Consider the following 13489-nt stretch of genomic DNA (forward strand, 5'->3'; position numbering starts at 1 on the left):
AGCACAACTGTTTGACTAAATTAGAAATATTCATGGTAAACGCTGTTCTTAACATAGACCGTAATGTATACAAATAACAATATAATCACTTCAGTTTTTGGATCCACTGAGTGTTAGCTTTGTGCATGACACAACAGAAGTCAATAAACGGGATTGCACTGCACAAATGTTAAATTAGGATACAAGATATTAAAGGAGCAGTGTGTAATATGTAGAAGGATTTGTTAGCAGGAATGCAAAACATGTAAAACTATATTTTTGTTTGTGTATAATGAGTTCAAACTAAGCATATTCCTGTTTTATTTAGCTTGTAAGTGATATCTTCATGGGTCCTCTTTTGAGTCTGCCATGTGGCTCCGCCATGTTTCTACAGCAGCCCAGAGCAGACACTGATTCTAGTGTGTTTGAGTCTCTGCACCTGAAGGTAGGGATGGCTACCGACTCTGTTATAAATGTGCCCTGTGCTACATTCTAAAAGATTATCAATATTAGTACTTTTTAAAATGTTTTTGGTGTAATTCAATATCACCCTCTAACCACGCACACACGCATTCACATACAAGCTAAAGTTGACAGCAACAGCCACTACTATAGTTGCTGTTATGAGTAAAAAGCTAATACCTCATAAATAAATCTGAGCATCAAGCATGAACATGTAAATAAAAGTCAAACCTAATTCACTCGCTTCTGTTTAGTCTTTCATGTGTTATTGTTTCATGCTGTGTTTACACAAGCAAAGCAAGCAAGCAATATTGGCCAAAATATTGTTTTTACAAACCAGATAAAACAAATCTGTCTGTCTCAAGGTTACTGTTTATCTTCTGTTGCTCTTGTAAGCTTCTCTGCAGACTGATACAAAGCAGACAGCAGCAACGACTGATACCGTTTGTATTCTTACATGATTAATATCATTCTATTATCATGTATCAACTTTGTTGGGACTCTACCATGTGGTTGAAGATTTACCAGCACATAGCTCCCCGAACTAGTGAAGCTCCTGGTCACGAATTGAATATAGAAATTCAAAGAAACACAATTGCAATCTCAAGTAAGAAGCTTTTGTCTGGGCAGAGATACGTCAGACATAGTGTGATTGTAACTTTGTTTTAAGTTGAACTGTAATGTTAATGTGTCATCTTGTATTTTGGCGTCTGTAGCTCAGTGGTTAGCGTTCCAGCTTTTCAATCAGAGGGTCTGTAGTTCTAACCCCGGCTCTGCTAATCCATGTCCATGTGTCCTTCAGCAAGACACGTAACCCCAGATTGCTCCTCGTTGCTGTGTCTACGGCGTAGGCTACGGAGCAAAAATGTAATGTTTTTTAAGGACTGCCGAGTTCCATTAGTGTTGTCTAAAAGTATTGTTGTGTTGTTGCTGCAATAATTGTGTTGTTTCAATGCTGTTGTAAGCAGGCTACCCCATGCGGCTATAATAATGTTGCGTTTAAATCGGCTACTGAGCGTAAAGTTGGACTGTCGGGTGGGTCAGGCTCTAAAAATGCTGGATCCAATGGAGCCTTTACTTTAGTCTATATTTATTCTCCAACTAACTAAGCAAATTGAGGTTTTAATCAACACAGATTTTGTATCTCAGCATTTGTTTCAATGTGTTTAATTGGCATTGTCAAATTTAATTAACACAGCCCCCAGCTAAAAGGTGTCTTCACAGAAAAGATTTTTCCAAACAAATGCCGATTGATAATTTTCCATTTGGTGTGATATTGAACCACTCGATGTGATGATGATATTCCAGACATCATCTGAACAACATTAATCAGTTTCTATAATTTAATACAATTATCAGACAGCTAATCACAATCACTCTTGCAATTGTTAAGAGCTGGATACATTACAATGAAAATCAACAGTCAGCCAATTAACAGGCAGCCAATCACTTTATCAAATCAACTGTACATTCAGTTGAGATCTTTGAGTCTGTTGAAAGCGCTCAGTGGCGTTGACTAGTATGACATAACACATACTTTCTCTTTTTCTATCGAATGCAAGCCAATGTAGCTCATTGCATTTATGTATTTTAGAAGAAACATTTTAGATGATTTCTCATATTTATGACTTCCATATTGTGTGATAATGACGTTATTGCTATACATCCGGAGGAGAACTATTAATGTCTGAACCAAGTGTCATGGCAGTCAAGTATCTTTGGGAGTATTCCACTTCAAACCAAACATTTCAAGCTGCTGGTGGAGCTGTTAAGAAATACTCAGGAGGACACTAAAGTCATTCACAGGGCATCCATCAAACATCAAATAAATATATCCGTCTCAGATGATGGAGAAATAAGAAATGAAAAAAAAATTACATTTTATTTGATACAAAACTGTCAAGTCAATGGGGTTTATCATCAAACTATGACGCTTGATAACTGTCTTTTGTTTAGAAATGTTACATCATCCCATGATTTATTACTATTGGATTTATGTTGATACATTTTGTGAAAATACGTCACATCTTCATAGTATGTATATTTATAGCAAACAAGACTGACAACTTTCCTCTGATCTATGACATACATATTTATCAGAAGTGTGTGTTTACATCTAAAGATATCTTCTTGCAGTTTTATCTACCATGATCGTTTTGCAATTTTTCAAATTTTATTCCCAAATTAAGTCATATAATAGTTCACCTTCACTTTTCTGTTTACGAAGCAAAATGTGTCTTGTACTCCCTCAGATGCTGCGGCATACAGATATTGAACACAAAAATAGTTTGTCATCCATATGCGGTGTTCACGCCTGTCGCTGTGTGCCGAGCGTGACGCATTAAAAATCAGTTGAGCTGCTCTCCAATGACGCTGAAGAGTCAACCAAACATATGTTCCATCTGATTAAATGCCGTTAGGCAATTCATATTGATCATTTCCAAAATAACCACATCAATGATTGCTTGAGCACAACTTTTACAGCAACTCAATGTCAATGTAGCTGGACACGCATGACCGCGTTATTCCTACAGGTCCAAGATGACAGCAACCCTAAAGACATTTTTATTATTATTTCTGACTGGCTTGAATCTATTCTTCAGATTTAAATGTGAAGGATTGCCTGCACATCAAATTGTTTCTCCCTCATGCACACAATGTTCTATGTGTGTATAATGTTACAAACAAGACACATTAAATGAATAGCTGCTTTAAAAACTGAAATGTATAGCTTTGCAGTTCTGTAAGTTTAGTTGTGTCGCCATTACTGAAGTGTACTATATGTTCTTACAGAAACATTTCAGACAGATTACACATAGAAATCGCTCTCACAAATGTCTCACTGACGTGAAGATAATCAAACACTCTTTCCAAGCAACATTCCTAATTGGTTTGATGTCGGCTGAATGTAGCTAGCTATGGGCAATGAGACACTTTGGGAGTTTTATTATGGAGAAAGGAATACAGCACCATCACTTGTTCAACTTCAATTAAAATTCTCGGATGGTTGAAGTGGAAACATACCCCAAGGCTCAGAAGACATGTATGTGTTAAAACTTTGTATAAAATTATGGTTTCTAACACAAATTGGTTTAACTAAAGAGTCAAGTAAATATGTTGTCCCACTGCGTAAACGCCAAAGATAATACATGCACTATAATGACCAAAGACATACCTACAAAAGGATTACGGAAGGCATTATATTTTTATTTATGTGGATAAATGTCAACTATCGAAACTAACTAAAACAAAAAGTGTTACTTTAGTGGCTCATGGCACACATACAGTATTAATTATTTTGTTTCTAGTAATATTGCCACCCTAAACTGTTACTAGGCTGCACATTGAAACAGTTTCATAATTGTAATACATTTACAGATTTAGGAGGGTCAAAGGAGATAACTCTACCATGATCAAGTATGTATGCTCTGCTCTGTTTGGCTAAGCAATCCTGTCCATTACATCTTTAATCTTAAAGACATACACAATACAATGCACGTATATGGTCAATTTATATGTCTTAAAATATGTAAACTAACATGTTTTTCTTTCTGCTGCCTCAATAATGAGATGGTCTTCAAAAGTTGAAAGGATGAGATTCATCTATTTTTCCAATAACTTAATTTTCAAGGTTATTGGCACCAGACTTTTTTTTTTTTTTTTTTCTTTTTTTACAACAATGCACTTTTGTGAATAGTCATTGCCCTCCTGCAAATTAAATGGCAATTTGAACCTTTTCAGTGCACCCGGAGGCAGTGAACACCCTTAATAATTAGTCTTCTTTTGAGACAAAACGTTCTGCTGGTTGTATTTCTACATGTTTTAAGATTCAGTTTAATCTTGTGGCGAAAAGACTCTGTAATGGGCTGATGTGTGAATTGGACATGAAGTGTTAATACCCAAAGGAGAGTAGCATCTAAATTTTAGGGTCGCTTTTTGGAGCCACATAGTTTGTTTCAAGCAATTACAATCAGTGTCAGTGTGAAAACCATTGTGGAGGTGCCAAATCTGCACTTTCCAGAAATAGGAATAACAACTTTGACTATTGCAAAAAAAATATATGAAATTGGCTCGGCTTCAGAAGTGATGAAATGCAACAGAAACAGGCTGAGAATATATTTACTGTATTGACACAAGAAGGAAAGTCAACAAGTTGGAGGCTCAACAATTAATTTCACTTTTTTTTTTTTCTCCGTGGCAATTCTTTCATATTATTGTCCTAAGGAAAAAAAGGATAAAAAGATGTTTGGGGGGTATTTTAAAGGTATTACAGAATCCTACAGGTCTTAACATATGCTATGTCCACATCAACAACAGCTTCATCTAGTCATTATAATAATAATGCCGTCATTGTATCCCATGTACAGAGACGATAAGACAAGACGGAATGAATGCAAACACTCCTGTAGCTTATTTTCTAAAACGGTGATTCAAAAGAGGAACATGTGAGAGCAGAGAATGCAGGCCTCAAAACACCTCAGGTCTGACCTATTTGTTTGAATCCGCCACCTTTATCCACTGTGCAAAAAAGACACTTTATATTTTCTGTACTTTTACCTGAACGGGGCGACCTCCTTACAAAGCTTAGAAGCGTTATATTTCAAGGCTCCTGCGTTGCCGTGAAATAGACAGGTATCTTGATCATTAGCTTGTATCGCAGATTCATGAATCACACAAAAACATCTTCACGTCACTGCTACTTTGTTCTTTCTTAATTCATTATAAATCCACAAAGAAGTGAAGGAACGTTATTCTTTTTTTGAACATCTTATTGAGGAGAGCTTTTGTTTAAAAAAATGGACACATTACCTACGATAGATGATCTGAATTACCTGACTGGCTCATTGCCTCCTTCCTCTGCTTGGTTTTACTTTAATATGATTTGACACTTTCAGGCATTTTTTTCTCCCTAAGAGTAAGGCCGAAGAGTTTAGTAAAAGAAATTAACGGGAATAAGGTCATTGGGAGCGAAAACGTAATTTCCTTCATGTGACTATAAGATGCTTCGGTAGCACTTTATAATAAATGCACACTATTTAGCATTAGTAAAGCATTAATACACCATGAATTAATCATTTATAAAGCATTAATCCAACATGAATACTCATTAGTACCTCATCCATAAACACAGTTATAAATTATTAGATCATTGGTTATTCATGCTTTACTAATGCTAAATAGTGTGCACTTATTATAAAGTGCCACCGATGCTTTTTGACATAGTTCTCCTTTATGGAACATTGACATTATCACGTTCCCTGTGTTTACCAACTGAGTTCAGGGTTGCATTCCTTTATCCAAGCTGTTTATCCTCTTCAAGGTCACGGGAGGCCGGAGTCGATCCCAGCTGACTTTGGGCGAAGGCGAGTTTAGGGTTCATGTTAGCTAATTAGCAACACATAACAAGTATAGCTAATGGGTGATGGATCGTTTTCACTTACCCATGCTTAGCTTAGCAAGTAAACCAGAATTTACATTTAAAAAACATGACTAATTAGCACAATAATAGTGAAATTGTATTGTGGGAAGTGATCATTTTACAACAGCTTCAAAAGCGACTCAGACAAAGAAGATATTCATCCTAGAAGTTATTTATTTATTTTGATTTTTTTTGCGTTCTATCAGCAACCAATAAGCCAGTAACACATTTGAAGGTTCAAACACATTTGAACTAATCCCACAAGTGTTTTCTGTATATTATACCATTTAAATTATTCAAATAGCTGTTGTGGTTGAGGAGATAATCTAGATATAGTATGGGTATGCAAACCATTCGCAATTTTTGAGAAAACACAGCAGAAAACTTTTCTGTTCTCGTTTGTATTAACCCAGCAGGGCCCTCAGATTAAAACACAAACAAACAATAAACGTGTGGTACCCAAACAGGATGAAGCGGCTGTCAGCTGCTATACACACAGATGGATTCGTCTTGCTCATAGGCTCAAGTCGCCTAACCTTAACCCTTTCAAATCTAAAATAAAAGATCTCTGATCGATTAGTTTATCTACTGCATTTTCATTTTCCTATGTTGCATTAGAAGCAAGTAACAGCTCATTTCAGCACTGAAACTGTATTTCGGGTCTATTATTTTTGTCTAAGTATTTATTTCATGTTGTTCATGATGTTGGCCTGGATAACATCTCTATAAAGAATTCATGTTCTATTCATTAGATGCTGTTTTGGATTTCTCACGAGGTTAAAACAGGTGGACTTCACTATATATCAGGATACCACTGTGCTGAATCTATGAATCTATGAATCTATTGGTAATTAAAATCCAGCCCGGTGCAGCAAAGCATCGTTCTCGGCTAGAAATGGTAAGTTGCTGTACTCATGATTAATGAAGCCTTTACACTGACGAAGGAAATAAGCAATGAAAAAAAAGCTTATTTATTCAGGTCACTGGCGACTTTTCTTTCTATCAATTATATTTTAGTTCATCTTCCGGTTCATAAATTCATATTTAAATTCAGATTATTGATCCTACTGACTACTAATCTGAGTAAAGAGTAAAATCAGTCAAATACAGCGGCACATGAAAACAAAACAAAAGCACACGCTGAAGGCCCTGAGTGGGATGAAACGTGCCATTTATCCAAATCATCGTCTCACGTCTCTTCGCTGCCATGTGGATTGGTTGTCATGGTTTCTGAATTCATCGCAATAACTCTTGCATGCTCTCGACAGGATGTTAAATTCGGGCTGTACGTGGATTTTTTTTGTCATCAGAGTGGAGTAGTATATTAGCTCTTATTATGAATAATTAGGGAGTAAAAGGTTAAACTCAGACATAATTAAAGGTTAAAGTCTAATAGAAAATCATCTTCATGGAAAGATGTTCCTTTGACCTTCAACGGATGTTTCTTTCCTGTTTAAGACTATTAACAATACGGTTATTCATCTTCAACCAAATCAGGGTGCTTCTAGCATCACATGGATTATTAAATCAAATCATTTACTGTAGATCTTGATGTACAGTTTACCCAGAGTGCAGCATCCTGTTGATGCATTTCATTTTCTGCAGGGAAGTTGTTTATGTGCATGAATAACAGAAGGATACAACAATCTCACTTTTAAAATGATTAAATGGAAATAAATGTTTTCAATGTGCATCTGTGCAATGTTTTCAATGTGTTGCTTGAGGAAGACCAAAGGGATCGCACATTTCCGTCACCTGGGATACTGTACAGACTGTCCCTGCTGGCTGTAGGTCACCTGACGCCCGGCAGCGGCTCAGTGGACTCTTCACATCACAAACATCCCCATTAATGCAGTTTACCACTCACATTCCCCACACCAACACAACTATCCACCATTACTATTCCATTGTATATCTGTATCACAGATCAGTGCCCACTGGGATCTGAATCTTCTTGAAAAGGCACAGTGTGTGTCCACTGCTCTCTCTCTGTGTAATGCCGACATGGTCATATCTCATCCACAGCAGATCAGCGATATCAAAACATTAGCATATAAGGCAAACAGATGACACCACACTCACCATGAGGAATATGTTCGCTGGGCATTCACTTCTCATTAACACTTTCACAGATTTCTTTTTATATATATATACATATTCTATTTATTATTTTATCTCTGCTTCGTATGCCGTGCAGAGACATTTCTCCAAAGCCTCCATCCAGACCTGACCACCCACAAAAGATCTGTTTTAAAGGTTGAATCTGAAGAGAACACCAAATCCCATCAAAAGTGTCTTTTAACACCAGTCCTGTTCTCTCTTCACACAATATAAATGCAAATACAGGATTCAATGATGTGACCATATTTGGTCTGTTCCATAAGTGAATGGTAATAGATGGTAAGTGGTCTTGTATAGCGCCTTTCCAAGCTCAGACTTTGGGAGCAATTTGGCGTTTAGTGTCTTGCCCAAGGACACGTCGACATGGACTGGAACAAACAGCCATTTTCTAGTCGACAAGTACACACCACAAAAAGCCATGTAGATCACATCCCACCAGCAGTCAAACACATATCTGGCCTCCTACTGCATGTCAAAATGCCACTGCAACACAATGACAACTATTTAAAGAACATATAATTAGCTTGAGCCAATTTATATTAGCACATTGTGATGGACAGGTGGTGCATGAGTTTACAATGTTGTTTGAAAATGCACAACAGATAATGTATGAACTATACTCACTGCATTTCTTTCATCTAAAAACTAAATATATGATTATTTTTTAACCATTTTTATATTAACCCTGCATGCAAACACAGTTGCTATAATGTAATGCTGTGAATTGACTTAAACTATTTACTTTTCACACATTCTTCTATATTTTTCATTCAACCAGTGGATGAAAATACTGCTAGCATATGCTAATGTCCTCTGCAATACTGCGTGTTGCTGTGTGTGTGTGCATGTAAACCCTCACAGGAGCGGTTCCCTGCTGTTTTTTCGGGTGGTTCCTGCTGTTCTGCCTTGAAGACTACTGCCAAAACTTCATTTATTTTTACTGAATTGTATGACTACTACAAACATAACATTTCACCACAAACTGCATTTGTAATGTGTCACACTTTTTTATATATTATATATTTTTGAAATAGTTGATGCAAAAGTGCTTTTTTTAAGACAATTGCTCTAGAAAAAATGAAGAAGTTGCACCTGTTTCGTCCTTTTTTTGCATTTGTATTTAACTGCTGTACCTGTTCCTTTGTGTTGGACACACCAAAAAACATCAGGTGTTGAAACCATCTCGCCTTTCTCCAAATAGTGTTACCAACAACTCCCAAAGTATCGTATATCCTTAAACTTGTGACATAATCATATTATACCTTTAACATTGTTGCCATAACACTTTCTCCGTATTCAGAAACCAATTAATCTTGTGCTCTGGGATATTTCCAAGATACAGCTTGCTTCTCTTTAGGATCTTTTAGGGAAGTCTGCATTGTCTTGGGAAAACAGGTCCTCATTATCAGATAATAAATGAAGCCCAAATCCTCTGCCGTCTGTTAAAAAACATGTTGAATACTTATCATAGTTCTTAAGAAGTGTCTTTAAAGCATTATCTATTTTAAATTGTTTCCAATGTTTTTGAGAACTCACTGAGCCTCCAACCTTTTTGTGCGGCCACTCTGAGTGATCTCCTTAGAAAGGCACTCGTGTCGTCACTGCGGATGAAGCGCACCCCCAGCGCCATGCCAGCACTGTCTGCCATTACAATCACTGTATGAACACTCAGTGGTCAGCAGGACCTCTGCTGTGTGAGCATGACAGCTGAGCAGAAACAGCATGACCCACACGTGCTAATGGCCTGACTGAGCTTGTATAGGCTACAAGAGGCGACACGCTACACAGCCCCACTTCCCTCAGTCTCTTTACATCCACACACACAGGCAGCAGCAGGTATTGTAGTCAGTCAACTTAATTATTTACATCTTATGAGGATTTAATGAATCAGGGCTCGACAAAAAAAACCTGATGCTGACGACACAAAACAAAACAGGGAGCGGTATGTAGATATGTTTGCAGTTTTCATTACACCACTGACGAATGTCCTGCACAGAAGCAGGTTCGGGTGACCTCTGTAGACAGATTATGCATTCACATGAAGAATTTTTAGGACACGATTTTGGCATCGTAGGCGCTCTGGCTTCTGTTTGTAGTCTGAGTAGAATGGACGCGAGGGAAACGCTTTGGTCAAAATTCCGTCTCTGAACCGAGCAGCAAGCAAAAGCTGGGCTCAGCCGCTGTCTCTCAAGTAGGTTGCAAAGCAGGAAAAAAGGCCAAGCTGAGTTTTCCGTCCGTTTATAGCCTCTGTTTGATGTCTGGGTCCTAGTGCTAGAGGTTCTTACTCTTGTCTCGTTCACATATTTTTTTGCCCTCTTCCTTCATTCCTTGTTTCTTCTTTGAGTGGAGCAAATTAAGGGATATCTCTTTTAAGCTTCCAGTCATGACAGCAAAGGCAGTATTATGGAGGAAACTACACTTTAAGCTGCCCCCAACAATACAGATAGCTAAACTTAGTGGGCCTGCAAATGAAAATGTTCACATTTGCATTGACACATACCAAAAGATCAGAAGTAGAATCCTGAGTGTTACCTGTTCATTGAAGCCCACAGCTCCAGAAACAGCATTGTGCATTGAGTCCTGTGAATTTGAGGAGTCATGGGAAGGAATCGCCATTACCTAGTATCCGATCCATACTGCCAGCCAGAGAATTGAACTGAACTTCCTCTGACCGTCACCCCTCATTCCTTTCCCAGCAGAATGGGCCATGATCTCAGGTGCTTCCCGCCATGCTGCGGGGCTCAAATAGCACAGAGAATCCATGGGAGGAAAAAAAAAAGTGAACATATCATTTCCTCAACATCTGCTACCGCAGCAGGTTTTTGCCTCCCGTAAGCTGGCAGGGCCTTGTGCGACTGACATGAAGAGGATTTAAACCAATAGCGTGATTACTGCTGCAGCCAGACAGAGCTCGGACTTGCCAACTGTGACCATGGCACAGCGAGGCGGGCTGCTGTTGAGGTTCAACCAGACGCTTTTAATGCTCTCCTGCTTTCGGTCACCTTACAAGGTTCCAGATCAGACCACAGACAGGCAGACAGAAAACGGCCAATTTGGCACTGAGGAATGGAAAGATAGAGGCGAGCCCTGAGCTACTTTTGGAGTATTAACATTGTTTTCTCTGTTTGGATAAATTTGTTTGCAGAGAGGAGTACACCACACACACTATTGTCTGCAAGTATATCCATCATGCGTAATGGTCCATGGAAGTGGTCAGTCTGTGACTAATAGATCAGATGTGTACGAGTACAATCCCTCCAGCCATGCATATCTGGCCGTATCAGAACAAATAAGGGCAAACAGAGTCCTCTGTTCCAGTCCAGCTCTTTAATTTCCCACCCATAGACCATATTGCTGAGGCAGAGAATGATTATTCTGCTGCATACCTCCCCCACTCTACTTTCTCTCTCTAATTCAGTACATCTGAGAGGCAATCTACAGGCAGGAAGAGAATGAATAGAGAGGTGGAGACGGTGGCTGTTTTCAAATGCACACCATAGTAAAACAGCATTTTTAGGCTTTTGCGGTCATCAAGTTTAAGTTTTTAAGATTTAATGTCTGGACCACTGAAAAGATCTGTTGTATAGGCCCTTCCAAATCTACTTTACTAAACTGAACACATATCGAGAGAGACTTGCTCAGTTATGGGGGCAAGATGTGTTGGTCCAAGCTGCATTTCTAAACACCGTTGCCCGTTGGCGTTTATCAAACGTAATAAATAGATTTCACTTTTACTTCAGTCGTGCAAAAGTCACAGAACTAAGCTCTGCAAGCAAGCAAGACGTGGAGAGAAGCTCATGAGAGCAGTTTGCCTTGAAGCTCTTACTGCCAGAGAATTCTTTTGGTTTAAGGAACCTCAATTTACATGGTTCGGTTTAGGCAAAGATCACAGTTGAGTTCGAAGAAGTCAGCCAGTCCATGATTCTGTCAGAAAGCCCTGAAGGAAAACGTCTAAAAGATGCACTCCCCAGCGAACCCATCGACAGACCGGTACTGTTATTGGGCTGTTATTGGGTATAAGTTTACCTGATCATTGCTTCTATTATTCACTCTCATTTATTTATTTATTTTTGACCTTTTGTGGGGGATAGTTCAGCTTTATTCTCTCATTGAACTAGTAAACATTGGCACTTAATTATTTTTTTTTCTGGCCATAAGCAACGTGCATAGTAAGTGTAGAAGGCATATGAAACAAGAGATGAAACATCCTGATGAAACAGGCTACACATTAGCATCGAATAATACAATGTTTCATTTCGTAGTTAAAATTAGCACTGTTGAATATTTTAGTTAAATATTTAATTTGGTCATTTCTTATATTTAGGATGGACATGATTATTGCTGGCCTCCACGGGCTGAGAGAGGTTAAACATTTCCAAAGTAGCCGTAAAGTCAGTGACAGCATTCTCATGTAAGTTCAATTCACCGAAAACAGCAGTAATTTCTTTGTTTTAAAACGGGATAATGCTTTAAGTACTTAGATAAAAGCATTGTTTTGCCTTGGTGGTTTTCAGTTTATGAAAAAATATCACTGGGTCTTCTAAGTTTATCATTAAACAAAGAAGTAAAAAAACAACAACAATGTAATCGTTGCGCTTAGATAACCCTCTCTCAATGATGATAACATTAAAAAAAACAAATCAAAGATCTTGAAAGTAATTAAATCGTGGCATAAAACATTTATTATTATGGGATATAATATTTAAAACACCAAAACATACAGGATTGCAATTAAGGGCAGCGGATAACCGAGGCTGCAGAGGGATTTGAATTAAATTGGTATGATTTGCAACAAAGGAGTGTGATATCGAGCGTGCTGCTCTGGCTCTATAAAGATTTGAGTTGAAAAAGAAAGCATACTGAGCTGAGTCAGGTGCAGAAGAACGGGATGCTGGCGGTGACTAGACATTACCGACTGGGCCGCTGTGTCCTTCCTTCAGGGCAGAGTCAAATAGCATCTTGGATCCCCTGCTGCTTGGGTGGAGGCCATCACGCAGAACGGGTCAAAGCTCTCGGTGGAGGGGTTCCCAGTGGCAGTACGGTGGTCCCAAAGCCAAGTTGGAGGGCAAATAGTCTGGATCATCTCTTGCCTCTCTCGTTGTGGGTGGGTATGGGGCCTGAGGTGACGATGTTGGTACCAGAGTCCAGCACGAATGACTGAAAATCTTAAAAGAAGCTTAACTTAACATGTGTGCATGTGTTTATGTATACTTTTGGTATGTTTAGTATGCATCTATTCATATACTTGGAAACAAATTCAAGTTACTTATATTTTACTTATGCACTTAAACTATGCCATGTTTGAATTACTGAGATAACATAATCGTAATACTATCTTTGTTTCATTATTTTCTGCAAGCACGAGGCCGGTATAGAAGGCTGATGGGAATATTTGTGTTGAAAATATACTTTAGTTCAACTTTCATACTTTTCTTTTGAGGACAAAGATATGTGTACATGTACACTGAGTGCATGCATATGTATAAGTATCATAAGACATGTCTGCAT

This window comes from Clinocottus analis, unplaced genomic scaffold (assembly GCF_023055335.1).
Source record: "Clinocottus analis isolate CAN_PGR_092001 unplaced genomic scaffold, fCliAna1.0.p SCAF_12, whole genome shotgun sequence".
Classification (NCBI taxonomy): Eukaryota; Metazoa; Chordata; class Actinopteri; order Perciformes; family Cottidae; genus Clinocottus; species Clinocottus analis.